Here is a 16720-nt window from a genome sequence, read left to right on the forward strand (position 1 = left end):
GTGAGCATGCGGACCTGATCTTAGACGACTCACGTCCTGACCGAACAGTCAAAGTTGGGACGATGCTCTGAGAAACCTTGGTGACAACTTTCACAAACTATTGAAAGAATACAAGGACATCTTTGCATTCGAAGTCCATGAAATGCCAGGCATTAGTCCTGATCTGGCGGTACATAAACTGGCCGTGGATCCGAAAAAGAAGCCGGTACGGCAAAAGAAGCGGAACCATGGCGAAGAAAGAAGTCAGGCGGCAGCCGCCGAAGTTAAAAAATTACTTGATGCAGGGTTCATTCGGCAATGTTACTTCCCAGACTGGGTTGCAAATGTGGTGCTTGTTAAAAAGTCGAATGGCACTTGGCGAATGTGTGTAGACTACACAGACTTAAACAAGGCGTGCCCCAAAGACAGTTACCCTCTGCCTAAAATTGATAACCTGGTCGACTCAACAGCCGGCCATGCCTTGATGAGTTTTATGGACGCCTATTCTGGTTTCCATCAAATTCCTTTATGGAAGAAAGATCAGGAGAAGACGACCTTCGTCAATGATCAGGGGTTATACTGTTACACGGTCATGCCGTTTGGTCTTAAGAATGCCCCGGCTACCTTCCAACGAATGATAAACACTGTGTTCTTTGATCAGATTGGGAGAAACGTCGAGGCATACATTGATGATATGATTGTCAAGACTAAACTTCAGAAAGATCATCTGTCGGACCTCCGAGAAACTTTCGCCACACTCAGGCGGCACCATGTCATGCTCAATCCCAAGAAATGTGTATTTGGAGTTGAGTCTGGGAAATTTCTCGGATTCCTTATCAATCAGAGAGGAATAGAGGCGAACCCTGAGAAGGTGCAGACGGTCATTGACATGCAGTCGCCTCGTACCATCCGAGAGGTTCAGAAGTTAACAGGTTGTCTGGCGGCCTTGGGAAGATTTCTAAGCCGATCAGGCGACAAATGCCTATACTTTTTCCAGGCAATTAAGAAAAAGGCAAGGTTTGAATGGGGGCCGGATGCTGAGGCCGCCTTCCAGAAATTAAAAGTTCACTTGCATTCCTTGCCGAGGCTGGTCAGCCCTTTGCCCAAAGAGGTTCTCTACATGTACCTGGCCGTCTCTGATCATGCGTTAAGCGCTGTTCTCCTTGCTGAAAGGGACGGCTGTCAGCTCCTGGTCTACTTTGTCAGTCACGTACTGAAAAATGCCGAGTTGAGGTATCCCCTAGTGGAGAAATTTGGTCTTGCACTCTTCATGGCTGTTAAAAAATTGAAGCCCTACTTTTTGGCACATGCAGTCGTCGTGTATACAGACCAACCTATCAAGCGGCCACTGACCATCATGGAGTCGTCAGGCCGAATGATCAAATGGGCCATAGAAATACAGAGCCTCGAAGTTACATTCGAGCCTAGAAAAGCAGTGAAGGGGCAAGCCTTTGCTGATTTTATTGTAGAGATGACTCGTCCTCCTGACTCTCAAGTTCCAGACAAAGTATGGAAGGTATATGTGGACGGAAGCTCTACTTCAAATGGTTGTGGAGCAGGCGTCATATGTCAGTCGCCAGAGGGCGACAGGTACGAGTATGCTCTACGCTTCAGTTTTCAGGCTTCAAACAATGAGGCAGAATATGAAGCTTTACTAGCCGGGATCCGCATGTGCAAGGCGGCAGGGGCAAGAAAAATAGACGCCTGTTCCGATTCACAATTGATAGTGAGTCAGTACAATGGTGAATACGAAGCAACCCATCCGGCCATGATCAAGTATTTACAGGCGGTCCGACAAGCAGTCGGCTCCCTTGAGGATTTCCATCTGATCCAAGTGCCGAGATCAGAAAACAACCAGGCGGATGCACTGTCAAAATTAGCATCATCCGCCTCCTCTTATACTCCTCGAACTGTTTTTTGGGAAGTAATGGAGAAGAGAAGCATCGAGGAAAACCCTATTGGAATCCTAGACAGAAGCTCAACCTGGATGGATTCAATCAGGGCATATCTGACAAACGGTACACTGCCGGATGATCCTCAACAGGCGGCAGCACTGAAAAAACGAGCCACCTGTTTTGAAATGATAAAGGGAGAACTTCACAAGAGGGGGTACCTTCAACCCTTCTTAAAGTGTGTTACTCCAGAAAAGGGACAAGAGATACTAGACGATCTTCACTCTGGTTACTGTGCTTCTCATATAGGTGGTAGGATGCTTGCTCAAAGGGCAAGGCGGCAGGGCTACTTTTGGCCTACTTTGGAAGCAGATGCAATGGAGATGGTGAAAAAATGTGACAAGTGCCAAAGGTTTGGCAAACTAATTCACCGTCCGGCTACTGAGCTCACTACCATTCACAGCCCACTACCGTTTGCTAAGTGAGGCATGGACATTCTGGGTCCATATACGCCTGCTACAGGCGGAAGAAGGTACATACTTGTTGCCGTCGACTACTTCACTAAATGGGTAGAGGCGGAGGCTGTAAAGGGAATCAAGACGAAAGATGTAATTTCATTCATTTGGAAAAATGTCATCACTCGGTTCGGGGTTCCCATGTCTATGGTTTTTGATAATGGTCCCCAATTTGAGACGCCTGTTCTCAAAAGCTGGTTGGGTGACCAAGGAATTGCAAACTACTTTGCATGTGTCGGCCGTCCACAAGCAAACGGCCAGGTAGAAGCCTTTAATAAAATCATCTCAGACGGTCTCAAGAAAAAGATTGAACGAGCAGGCGGCCTATGGGCGGATGAACTACCACATGTTCTCTGGGCCATTAGGACGACTGAAAAAGGGGCGACTGGAGAAACTCCATTCCTCCTAACTTATGGTGCGGAAGCTGTTCTTCCAATAAAACACTACGAGCCGACTCTTCGAGTAATGCTATATGACGAAGAGGCAAACTGGGAAGCCATGCGCCTGACATTAGACTCACTTCCTGAAAAGAGGGGCAATGCTGTCTTGCGCCATGAGATCTATCGCCTGAGAATGACTAGATCATACAACAAAAAAGTACACAGGCGTCCACTCAAAGTAGGGGACTTTGTACTTAGAAAAATGGAAGCAGTTGGTAGGGCTAATGAGTCTGGCAAACTAACTCCCAACTGGGAAGGACCCTACCGAATCTATGAGGAAGTCAGGGACGGTACCTACCGTCTGGACAACCGTTGCCTCGAACTTGGAATGTAGATAATCTTAAGAAATATTTCTTTTGAATGATGTAAATAGTCAAGAGCTACTTAATAAAAGTGCACTTACTATTCAAATTTGTACTAAGAGGGGCACGCTTACTAACAAATAGTCGGCTACTCTCCGTGTTTAATTTTACTTACGAGGGGCATGCCATCTGTACCTTTACAGTCGGCTACTCTCCATTGAGTTTTTCACTCTATCTTCAGAGGGGCATGCCGTCTGTACCTTTACAGTCGGCTACTCTCCATTGAGTAATTCACTCACAATAGGGGCATGTCGTCTGGGCATATAGTCGGCTACTCTCCATAAGAAGATGGCCGACTGGTTCCAAACACATAGCCACCCCCTAAAACTTAGCTAAAAAGATTAGGGCCTGGCCGACCCTGTGCCTAACAGGCGGCTACCCTCCTTTTACTTAGCACCTACGTTCACCAAGAACTTACCAAGGCCACAGGCCGAATGATCAGACCAGGCGCCAAGCCAACTGATCAAATCTACAAAACTAATACGACCTGTCCCAACATCATAGCAGGCGTCCGACGGCATCCCTCCGGATGAAATTCGTCGCAGAGAGCAGCTCCCTTTTGGGTGGAACATTGTTCTATAAACTAATTACACGGCCCCTATACGACTGTCCCCAAGGGCAACCACGTAGCCGTTTTTGAGACAAGGATAACTCTATCACTAACCAAACCAGTGGTAGCAGTTGACATCTGAGTCAGATGACCGCCTGTATTACTTGGGATAAATGCAGGGGGTACCTATTGAGTTAATAGCCAACAAACATTGGCGAATCAAGGGGTCTAGCCGGCCTACGCCGCCTGGTACCTCTACTTCTCAAACAAAAGTGACGGCGACTGAGTAACTCCAACGTTAACTCATAGTCACTCCCTCAAATTTGGTATGGAACCTAAAAGGTTTGAGTCGTCCGCCTGTTTTTAACAAACAGGGGCACTCAAATCCCTATTCCAACTAGGTAACCTATTGAGTTAATAGCCAACAAACATTGGCAAATCAAGGGGATCAGCCGGCCTCCGCCGCCTGGTACCTCTACTACTCAATCTAGATTGTGACGAAGACTAAGTAACTCCTATGTTAACTTAATAGTCACTCAAACTTAGTATGGAGCCTAAAAGGTATGAGTCGTCCGCCTGTTTTTAACAAACAGGGGCTCTCAACCACTACTCTTGCTAGGTTAACAAATTATGAGTTAAAAGCCAACAACATTGGCAATAAAGGGAAACAACCGGTACCCGCCGCTTGTTATCTCTACTACTCAATTCCTTGGCGACTAGGTAATACTCTATTTACTTGGTCAGACCACTTTCCTACTTGGTTAAATTTACAAATGACAGGACCGCCTGCCTAAAAAGGATCCAGACAAAATAGTTCGAATACTGATTGGATAAAGGGCCGACTGATCGTCTATCCTGGAAACAGATAACCAGTCGTCCAGGGGCATAGGCGGCGTACTAACTCTCCGTACCTGTCTGCAACGTTCGGCCATGTAAAACAGTCGGTCTAGTGAACAATTGGATATTAGATATGGAATACTTAGACAAATTTGAAGCAAAACAAAAATTCATTAAAAATAAGCCGGTCATTAAAGACCAGCAAAATATTCAAAGCCCCGGCCCCCTGGCCGGGTAAATGCAAAGCAAACGGCACGCAGGCCGTGGAAAGAATACATAAAGCTTAAGAAGGGGGCAGTTCAGTATTAGCAGCTGCCGCCTGGTCAGCACTCTTCTTGCTGGACTCGGCTTCAGCTGCATCCTTTTTTGATGCCTTACCCCCAAGCGGCACAAGCGCCACTACCGGCTCCTCCTCCTCCTCCAACGCTTCCCCCAACGCCTCTTCTTCAGCAGCCGCCAGGATCTCTTGATTATATGTTTCCGAACACTGGCGGTACGTTCTTTCCCAAGAGGCAAAGTCGGCACTGGGGAAGAGGCGGCCCCAGGTCATGCGCTGGATTTGAGCGGAGTCTTCCATCATCTCCCGGACCAGCTCTTTCTTCTCTTGCTCGGCCTTTTCCGAGAGCTCTTAGGTAAGACTCTTCTCCTGGGTCACCAGGCGCTCCTTTACGCTAGCCAAGGATTTCTCCATGGCTTCGTAAGAGTACATTTTCAGGCGAAGAGGTTTCAGCTCGGCCTTGAGATTTGTGATGGTCGCCTCCAGCTCGTCATTCTTCTTCTGGGCCGCCTCTAACTGAGCCCGAACAGCGGCGGTAGCCTGCGCCTGATAATAAAGAATATCAATGGTCAGTACTTCATTTTGGGCAATTTGAAACATTGCCTTATCACAGTCAGAGGCGGCCATAGCTTTTGCAGCCTTTACCTCTTTGTTCTTCCGATCAAGCGGCTTGCGAAGGCCGTTAACTCGGAGCAGGGCCTAAGTACAAAAAAACAGGCGTCAGTTTCCAAACAAAAAAGAAAACAGGCGTCCAGAAATTCAAATACTAAAAATATGCTAAGTATACCTCAGCAAGGACCCCTGCAATCCCGTCAAGGTCAAGGGTGCCGACACCCCTGACCGCCTCCCTTTCAGCTGGAGGAACTGCCCTGATCATAGACTTGGCCATCTCTACCAAGTCAGGCTCCTGGGGGCCGGCTGCATCAAGCATAAACAAACGGATTAGACCTAGTAACAAAGGGAGCAAGTCTAAAATTTACAAGGACAACTTCATACCTCTAGGCGGCCCAGTTGGAGTTTTAGAGGAAGTGGCCGGCTGATTCTCAGCCGCCACCTGTTTCCTGGCAGAACCAGGAGAGCTCCCAACAGTCGTCTTCCGGGCCTTGGGGTCCGGCTGTTGAGAAGATGAAGCTCTTGGAGCACCCGTCTAAAAAAGAAGAAAAAAGTCAGTATATGCATAAACACTCCAAAAAGAGGGTGAAAGGTTCGGAGCTCACCAAGGGTGCCCCCTTCTTGGGGGAGTCGGTTGAAGCTTGTTGCATAATGGAGGCCCGCAACATGGCCGCCGCAGTCTTGGAGGCGGTGATTTTGCTCATGGCGTCATCTGCAAAAACAAACAGCAAAGTTAATAAAAGATAAACAACAAATGTATGGAACAACAGAGTATTCGACAGGCCGACTACCTCTTGAGCACCGACTGCTGAGGCCGCAGGCGGCCAAAAAGTACTCGTCATAGAGCCACTTGAAGCTCGGGACGCAGTGCAGGGGTACTTGCTCTCGTACCCCTGAAGTAGAGTCGACCCTCGACTCTACTTTAAAGAGTCCTTTATCAAGGATCTCTTTCTTAGCCTTGGGGGGAACAGGCGGCATGCTACGGCCGCCTGCAAGAAGGGGCGGATTCCTGTTCCACCTATTGAAGCGCTTGTTCTGCTCAATGTCAGAACTCTCAATGATGAGGAAGGTGCTCCGCCAGTCCTTCCACTTGTTTGCTTTACCTCTTGTCATGAGGTAGCCCCTGTGGCTTGTCAATTGATACCAGCTGGTACCGCCTGTCTTAGGGGTCCGGCTGAGATAGTTCATATGGGCGAAAGCCTCGAAGCTCGGCTCCACCCCGTGCAGTTCGCAGGCTACATAGCCGAGTACGTTGACCTAGGAGTTTGGGGCTAACTGCCATAACCCCAACTCATACCCATCCAAAATCCGCTGAACAGCCGGATGTAATGGGAAGCGAAGCCCTGCCTTGATGGCCGCCTCGTAGCAGCCAAAGCAGGAGCTTTCATAGCTGGAACCAGCCGGCCAGACGACTGTGTCTTCGGGATCCGGCACAAACACTAGAAAGTCGGGGCCCATGGTGTGGTTTGCAATAAAGCTCTCCACTTTCTCTTGCATGGCTGTGATTCAGCCCCGAGGTACCGTGCAGTAGTAGGGGGTATTTAGCTCTCGGTAAGAGGCGGATGGTTCCGCCCAATTGTCCCCCTTCTCAACTGCGTGAGAAAGTCTCGCCTCTTGCAGGCGGCTGTTTTTCTCTTCTGTACCCAAAGAAGCATGGCCAGAAGAGCTTGACTCGGAATCGTCCTCCGACGAGTCTGAAGAGGACGACTCCTCCCCTCTCCCGGAGGGGCCCGCCTCCTCTCTTTGAAAAGGAGCAGATTTGTTAACTGTTAAATGGGAAGGGGTCACTATGACTCCCCCCACAGAATTGCCGGCATCCAGGCCGCCTTGTTTCACTTCCACATCTGGCGCCTGGTCAGATGTTTCACTAATCGGCACCGTGTGGGAGGAGTCGTCTGAATTTGAGATCCTAGCTGTCTTTTTCGTTCTGGCCATCCTGCTCTGCATAGACACAGATACAGTCGGACTTTGTATAAAGGGCAAAGATGGGTCCGGAAAAGGGCAGGCGGCACTCCTAGTCCTAGATTCAGCCGTCCCCGGTGACCGGCTGATCACTAACCTAGGTCGTGTCGTGTGCTTCCGTGGTGCCATTTCAGAAAATAAAAAGAAAATTAAGAGTAAGAGAACTGAGTTACCTGAGCGAGTGACGGTTGATGAAGTTCTGGAAATCCGGTGCAGTCGGCTTGTCAGAACAGGCGGTAGGCAGAAAAGGTCCAAAATGTCAGAGCAAGTTCAGGGGTCCGAATGTTCTCAAAAAGTTCTCAAAGTGTGAAAATGACTCAAGACAACTCTCCCTTATATAGGCGAAGTGAGAAGGCGAAGGGTCACTTTCAGAATTCAAAATTTGGGCGGGAAAATCTCTCGTCCTTTCGCCGACTGACACCTGTAGCAGGCCGTCGCCCGTTACAGTGCGACACCTGTCACAGGTAACGACCGTGACCAATCACGTGCCACCTGTGAGAACTTTTTGAGAACAATCCAATCTAAAACAAACAACATGCCATCATCAATTCAATCAATTTAATCACACAATTATTGATTAGGGGATTTTGCTCCCACCAATCGGAATGCGCCACGTGGACCAATCAGGTCCTGCCAAGTGTCCCCCAGTTGGAACAGCCAGGGCTTCCCACGTGGCACGCGCTTATTCGTCCACCTTGGACCTGTTATGTCACGACATGTGGCATACTCCATGCCTAATGGAGAAACCGGCCACCCAGGCCCAACTTCCGAGGGAAGCCCAATCGGCCCTAGGTTTACCTAAACCTAGGATGGGCACGTTTCCCCAGGTTATAAATACCTCCCTTAATCCTCATTAAGGGGGATTACACAAAAAGATTACAAAAAGAGAACAGAAACATTACGGAAGAAACACATTAATTACACACAGTAATAACCGGCTGATCTCGCTAACAAAGCAGATTGCCTACGTTAATCACTCTCACCTAGAGAGACCTAATCACTTTAATTTCCGCATTAATTACTCCTTAATCAGGTACTAACTTGACCGTTGGAGGCGGAGCTCCCAGGAGTCTCCGTTATTTTGCAGGTACAGGCGTCCGGTTCCAGTCTCGGAATTGTAACTCTCCCGCAGGACATCAGAAAACCCCGAAACAATTATCATCAAATTTATCTCAAATAACTCAATTAACCATAACAAAGCTCCACTCAACACCTAGTAGAAGGAAATCTACTCAAACATGATTAACAAAGCAATTAATAAATCATAAAGAGAGAAGAGAGTAAGAAATGCTCATTGATATAAAATGGAGATCTTCAAATCATCAAATTCCTCCTTTGATTATCCAAAATCCATGAAAACCATTGTTTCTCTCACTTTCTCTCTCCAAAATTTGAGAGTTTCTCTCTCTAAAAACCTAAAACTACTGAAAATATGAATTCTCCCCCTAAAATGAGCAAAAAATCTATTTATACCCCTTACTAAATTGCCTAGGAAGCTCCGCAAAAAGTCGAGCAGCGTGCAGAGGAGCGGGCGCTCCAATTTCGTGCACGGGCGCTCCTAGCTGCAGCAAAATATGGCAGAATCGTTCCAGAAAGTTTAGAGCGGGCGCTCCTCATAGGATGCGCGCCCGCTCCTATCGGACTGGGCAAACCGCTCAGCTTCAAATGAACATATCTCCCACGTTTTACAACGGAATTGGGCATATGACCTGTCTTTGGAAAGCTCTCAAGATAAGCTTTCATCTCCAATTGGAATTGCCCCAAAATGTTTTGTAGATCAAAAGATATAGGCGTTTGAAGTTCGATCATTGAAAATCAAGTACACATTTCTTCATTACTTGTTCTTTTATGTTTTATATTTCTTCAATCTTGAGCAATGAACTTATCCAAGTGTTCCTAAACATAAGAATAAACCAATAAAGTTTAATCTAATGCCATAAGCAACTAAAATATGCAAGAAAAGCCAAAATTGAGCAATAACGACATTTCACACGCAATCATGACAAATGTAATAAAATGTTATTAAAACCAAGTAAAAAGATATAAAAACTATGAAAAAATAACTAGATAACTCTTAAAAATAGCGACATAAATGACACTTATCACTAATCTTTGACTATTACCTAATTAAAGGTTAAAATAATAGTTTAATATTTGAATTATAAATTAATAATTTCAAAATAAAATAAAAGTTTTGTTTTACAAAAAATAATTATAATTTTTAAAAAATACGGTTAAACCGCAAACCGCACCACACCAAATCGCATTTTGCGGTGCGGTTTGGTTAGAAGTGCAGTTTGAAAAAAATACAAACCGCAATTATGCGGTTTGGTGCGGTTTAGGATCCAAACCGCACCGCGAACACCCCTACTTACATCTATATGTTTGGTACGAGCATGATGAACCGTTTAGATTCACACTATCCTGCTTCAACCCCAAATCATTTAGAAGTCCCCGCAATCACAATGCTTCCTTGCCTGTAACATTGATTGTCAACTAACTAACTGAGCACCATGTATTGTTAACACTTAACCAGTAGTAGATTGTCGTCTATCTAAATCTCCAGCATAATCCAAGTTAACAAAGCCACTTATTTGACATGTATCTCCACCAAAGCATAAACCTATGTCAATGATATCTTTTAAGTACTATAAAATCTGTTGTCAATGATATCTTTTAAGTACTATAAAATCCGTTTCACAGCTTCCCAATGTGCTTTATCTGGGTACGCCATGAACCTAGTGACAACATTAACTGCTTGTGAAATATTACATTAAACTGCCAACAGCACTAGCATAAGGTACATAGTATGCCTTATCTACCGTTGTAGTGCCAGATTGTTTACGAGAGAGCCTAAAATGTGGAGCCAATGGAGTCACCACTGATTTAGCACTTTTCATCCTAAACCTTTCAATAACCCGCTCGATGTAGCTTTTTGGCTCAAGATCAATTTCCGGCTTGATCGCTCTCTTTTAATCTCCATACCTAGTATTTTCTTTGCAGCACCCAAGAACTCTTCACCGAGCTGAATTTTTAAGCTATTTATCTCCACCTTGCTTTTTGAAGCAATAAGCATGTCGTCTACATACAATAGGAGATAAATATAATCACCTCCATGAAGTTTGTGGATGTATACACAACAATCATAACTACTTCTGGAAAATCCTTGTTTTAACATAAATGAATCAAATCACTTGTACCAATATGGAGGAGATTGCTTTAATCCGTAAAATGATTTCTTCAAGCGACATACCTGATTTTCACCGTTTCTTTTATTTTACCAATTCTTAGTGATTTGATTTTCTGAACTCCATATTCTATTATTTAGGTTTTGTAAATTTGGGGATTTAGATGATTGATATAATTTAGGGTTTCTGCTTTTTTTAATCTTCACTTTTGCTTTTCTACTTGATTTTTTTTTTCTTACAATTATAGTAATAAATGATCTATTTCCCAAATGTATTCATGATTTATAATTCTACAATTGAAATTCGTTATTTCAAATGAAATATATGTTCCCAAACGCTACATAATAGTAATAATAATAATATTAGAAGAAAGAAGAGTTTGTTTTATTTTATTTTTTATTTTTTTATTTATTTTTTAAACATGCATGCATGCGACAACATAAGGGAAGAAGGAAGTTGCGCTTGCAACATCTAAACAGCAGAAGCAACGGAGGGAGGGCAGCGAGGAGGGAGGTAGCAGTAGTGGTGGTACAACATGTCCGAAGTTAGTAAGGGGTTGTGGTGTTTTTTTTTAGCAAAAAATTGAAGGAATTCTAGAAAGAAAGAAAGGATGAAGGAGAACGTGAGTTTAGGTAGTAGAGGGAGGAGATAATCTGATTTTTGATGTGAGTAAATGAGAGAAATTAAGGATCTATTTATAGTGTTTAGAGTTTAGAAAGGATAGAGTTTAAGGTATGATATGATTACTAGAAAATATGTTAAGTTTTGGGGTTTGTTATCGTTCTTGAATCAAAGTAAGTCTAGATTAGTTGTTAGGTATAAAAGTTGAGTAGAAAAATTAGATAAAAATTCATTTGATTAGAGGATTGGAAGGAGGAAGATAAGAATAAGAATAAGATAATGAAGAAAGTTTAATGGTTAAGTTAAAAATATGATAAAAATCACAAAATAATAATAATAATAATAATTTTTTTTTTCCAACTTTTTCAGACAGCTGCTGATGTTTATAAAATCTTTTTTTTTTTTAATAATTAATTCCTACAAAAATCATATTTTAATTAAGAAAATAAATATTTGTGAATAAATCAAGTTTATCATTGCAAAATAAATTAAATTAAATACTTTAGATAATATCAAGGCCAAAAATAGGTGTAAAACTGTTGAAATTGTTAAGTATTATTAATAAAAATCCGAAAAATGATATGTACAAAATAAAATATGAAACTTTTGATAAAAGATAATTTAACAAGATTAATAAATATTATTAATTTAGAAATCCAAATATAATTAGACGCATATATTGGCGCCAAAATTTAAAATTTATTTTGGCTCCCAATTCAAATAATTGAATAAATTATTAAAATAATTAAGAAAGTATTTTCCAAAAATTCGGGGTATTACACTCCATCGCTTGAAAATGTTGAATACCTCATTCTTATGCTTAAGAAAATAAATCCAAGCATCTCTAGAGTGATCATCAACAAATGTAACAAAATACTTGGAACCACCTTTGGAAGCAACTTTAGCTGGTCCCAAACATCCGTATGCACATAGTCTAACAACCCTCTTCTCTTGTGCTTGCTTGTAGAGAACTTCACCCTATTTGCTTTTCCATACACACAATGCTTACAAAATTACATTTGTGGCTTCTTCATGTTCATCAACAAACCTTGTCCACTAAGCAATGATATACCCTTTTCCGACATATGCCCGAGGCACATGTGCCATATCCTTGTGCATTATGTTTGGTCTTTACTTCCATCGATTCCAACTGCTAGTTGTCCCCAAAAGAGGATAAAGATTACCGTGATGAATCCCCTTATCACTACCAAGGAACCACAAACAACTTTTAAAACTCAATTCTCCCAGACTATTTTGTAACCTTTTTCTCTAATATACCAAGAGAAATAAGGTTCTTCCGCAAATTTGGGATGTGTCTCACATCCTTCAAGGTTATTATTGTTCAATCATGCATCTTGACTTACCTGACAGTCTTACAAGCATGATCGTTTCCCATCAAAACAGTATTACCATCCAAACTCTAATAAGTTGTAAACCACTTCCTGTTTGGGCACATATGGTGAGATACACCCGAATCAAGCATCCATTTACCAGATATCTCATTGCATTGTTCTCTGAGTAACAATAATCATTCTCGTCATTTGAGACAAAACTAGCTTCTTGGAATATATGGATATAATTGGTTCAAAATTAATTATATCTAATTAAAGAAATTATAGGTTAAATAAATTAAAAGAAGAGAGTTTGTAGGAGAGATAAGAGAAAAGAAAATATGCTCTGTTGTTTTCCTTAGCAAAAGAAATTGAGCCCTTCTTTATTTAGAGCATGGAAGATATAAATTCTTTAGGTTGTAACGTAGAATTAACAAGTCAATCATTATTCACGTCAAAAAAGTTATTAGCATTAAGAAAGTTTATTTTATTACATTTATTATTTTCTTCATAGTGGTTGTTTGTTTATCCTAAACTATTTTTATTTGTGAGGTATAGATTTCATATTATCTAGTAAAAGCTATATTTCCGCAACAATAGCTCTAACAATTGGTATAAATATCAAAATCTTAAGTGGTAAAATTCTTGATTTTGAATTTAATTATAATGGCATCTACTAGTGGAATGATTAAAGTTGAGAAATATGAAATCGAAAAATTTAATGGTAAAAACGATTTTTCTTGTTGGAGGATGCAGATGAATAATTTGCTTATATCACAAAAGTTGCATAAGGCATTGGCGGGAAATGAACAAAAACCCGAGGACATGAAGGATGAAGATTGGGAAGAGTTAGACCTTGAAGCACGAGTGGCTATAATCTTATGCCTTAAGAGGGATGTTACATTCTTGGTAAATGAAGAAGCAACAGCCGCTGGCGTGTGGTCAAAGTTAGAGACAAATTTCATGACGAAAACTCTGACAAATAGGATCTACTTAAAATCCAAATTGTATACATGCAAGATGGAAGAAGGCACCTCAATCTAGGAGTATATCAATAAGTTTAATAGGATTATGTCAGACTTGAAGGATATTGATGTGAAGGTAGATGAGGAAGACCAAGCAATCATGTTATTGCTTTCATTAGCGAATCCTATGAAAATTTGGTTCAAACATTAATGTTTGTGGGTGATACTTAAACCATGGATAAAACTAGAACATCGCTTTTAGTGGATGACCTTCGAAAGGTTGCTAGAAGTGGAATGTTGTCTTGTAATGGAAGAGAACATAACGAACAAGCTCAGGGATAGAGGACGAGGCAAGGGAGGAAAGTTTAGATCAAAATCTAGACCTCTTGTAGAAAGGCCATGTTTCAAATGTGGTGAGCTTGGTCATTTTAAAGCTAATTGCCCAATTAAGAGGGTAATATTGAAGAAGAACGACAACTCTAGAGGAAAACAACAAAGCGTATTTTCTTTTCTCTTATCTCTCCTACAAATTCTCTTCTCCTTTCAATTTATTTAACCCTTAACTTTCTTTAATTAGATATAATTAATTTAGAACCAATTATATCCATATATTCCCACACTACACTTTCTCTCTCTAATTAGCCTAACAAATCCCTCTAAAATTTGCTAAAATGAAGTCTCTTTAGAAAATGAAAGGAAAAGCTATTTATAGTATAACTAACAAGAAAGAAAGTAAGGCATATACCCGAAATAGGTCTAGTCGGGCGCGCCCTCTCCACATATATGCACGCGGACAACCTGCGCGCCCGCGCATCCCGGTACGCACAATGTAGGATGAGTACGCGAGCGTCGGGAAACATGGCAATTTCAATATGCAATTTGTAGTGACTTCAACAACCAATTTTATGAGAGTGCAGCATGAGAGCATAGGAACTAGGACTTGGAGTTTGCCATTACTTTGCTAGGACCTTGCACCAAAAGTCTCTTTCAACCCGGAAAATCATCGTGAACGGGTCCCGAGCCTCACCTTAATCAAATAAAAGAGAAAAGAAAAGAATAACTACTAAAATGAACGAAAACATGAAATAAGGAAGAAAAAGGAAACTAAAGCTCAAGGGAGCAAAACTAAGCCTGAAGTGAGCCATTATTTAGGAATAAAGCTATGGAAAGAGATGAAAAACAAACAAAAACACTACTCTTGGAGTGTCATGAATGACACTCATCAGACATCACGAACCTTCATACTATCCCAATCTTTTCTGTAGAATTCTAATCAAGTTTGAGCCACTTCTCAAGCTATGGTCCTTTGGGAAAAGGGTATTGAATGATTCTAAAAAAAATGTGACCAGCTATTGCAATTTGTTTGGAAATACATGGTTATCATGCCTCCTTTTGGGGGAAGAGTGTTAAATGATTTCAAATTTGACTATCTATTACATTTCGTTAGGAAAGGGATGGTGATCATGTTTGCTTTGAGGGAAGGGTAGTAAATGATTCAGAATTTGACTAGCTATTTACATTTCATTTAGTAAAGGAATTCTATATAAGCCTCCTTTGGGAAATGGCCGGAAGGGTACTTAATGATTCAAAATATGGCTAGCTATTACTACTCATTAGGGAAAGTCAAGGAATCGAAGGAAAAGGTCAGCTTCTAGGCTTTCTAGGAAGGGTTCCTTCATCTAGACCTCCAAACCTAACAAAACAACCCTTCAATACTAAGATCAGATCATTCTTACACAATAAAATATAATCATCACTTTAGAGCTGATCCTATCATTCCACTCTCAAAGCGCCTCATTTCTTGAATCTCGATTGCTTAAGCTAAAGCAGACAAGCATAGTTAGCACCTATATCTTCTTAAATTTCTCATCCTTTGTATCCTGTAAATTCTTTTCCTTAGCTCCTGATATTTTTGTCTGTTTGTCACTCAGCCACTTAAACATTTGCTCAAGACTAAGTGAAAATCTAAAAAATTTAGTTTAAAGTTATTTGGAGAGTATATTGTTACCAAAAAGGTGTTGTCTCTCCAATAGCCTCTTCATGTCATTTAATTTGTTAAGAAATTGAGGAACATACTCTCCCTTGAAAAACCTCTTTTGAATAATCTTACAAAACACCCTCCCTTTTTCCCATTCGAATTCATAGGAGATAGGCAAGGGCCAGTTAACCCTTTCTGTTCTCTGGCTACTCACTGTTTCTACTGTAGACCAGTATTTTAACATTATCATCTATTTTCCTTCTTTCTTTCTGACACTGCTGCTCTGCTATATTTAGCTTCCTTTTTGGATATCAGGTTCAGAAACAGAGTCATGGTTCTAATACTTTCCTTTTATAACCTGAATAGGGTATGCTTAAACTGTTAGAGTTACACAGAATTTACTGTTAATTTTGTGAATTTGTGTTTGGTGTCTTGTGGTCGTGTGTCTTTTCCTTAGAACTCTTGCATCGTGTTGAGTGGGCTTTATTTGTTGGGAAACTAGTCATGGTTTCCGGAGATGCATGTGAATCAACTAAGGGAATCTCACTGGGATAATCAGGATGATAACTTAGTAAAATAAATCTCAAACTTGGTAAGTCCTAGAGGTTTCTTAGATCATATTACGTCTTTCAAGATGGATCTAATTTTTAAGTTCAAGAATGGGAAGTTTGAGGAAGCTATGGAAAGTATGGAGTGGCATCCAAATTCCTTACTTTCCTCACCATTAGGAGGAAGATCTGAAAGTTTCAGCCAATGATTTTAAACCAGCTTATTGTATCAATTTGAAACCAGCTGCGTGTTTTCTGAAGAAATTTAGTACGTTCAAGTAGGTCAGCTTCTCATAACATTGTCAAAGCACTTTTTAGGAGAGCTTTGGATGCTTTGAAAATTGTGCACACTGTAGAGACTGAACTAATTTATTGGGATCTGTCATCAGCTTCAGTGATTGAGCCCTCAAATGAAAAGGTGGTCAATAGTTTTGAAATGGTTAGGACTTAGGGGCCAACTATTTAGTAGCTCATTGAAGGAGCACGGTTGAAAAAAAAAGTTCCTATTGGTCCAAGGGTTGTTTTTGTCCAAAATTCACTAAAGAGTAGTTAGTAAAGTAGAGTAGATAATAAAAGGTGAAATAAAGTAGGAAAAGTGATACATGGGCTAAAAGCCTAAAAGTCCTAGTTTTGGTGAGAATGGAGATGAGAATACTCTCATGA

General features: G+C 41.5%; 1 protein-coding gene across 5 annotated transcripts in view; it reads left to right on the forward strand.

Moving 5' to 3' along the window:
* LOC110707562 overlaps window positions 1–16720 on the forward strand; it is a 44544-nt gene that overhangs the window by 22852 nt on the left and 4972 nt on the right. The window lies entirely within an intron of this gene.

Source organism: Chenopodium quinoa, unplaced genomic scaffold (assembly GCF_001683475.1).
Source record: "Chenopodium quinoa cultivar QQ74 unplaced genomic scaffold, ASM168347v1, whole genome shotgun sequence".
Taxonomy (NCBI): Eukaryota; Viridiplantae; Streptophyta; class Magnoliopsida; order Caryophyllales; family Amaranthaceae; genus Chenopodium; species Chenopodium quinoa.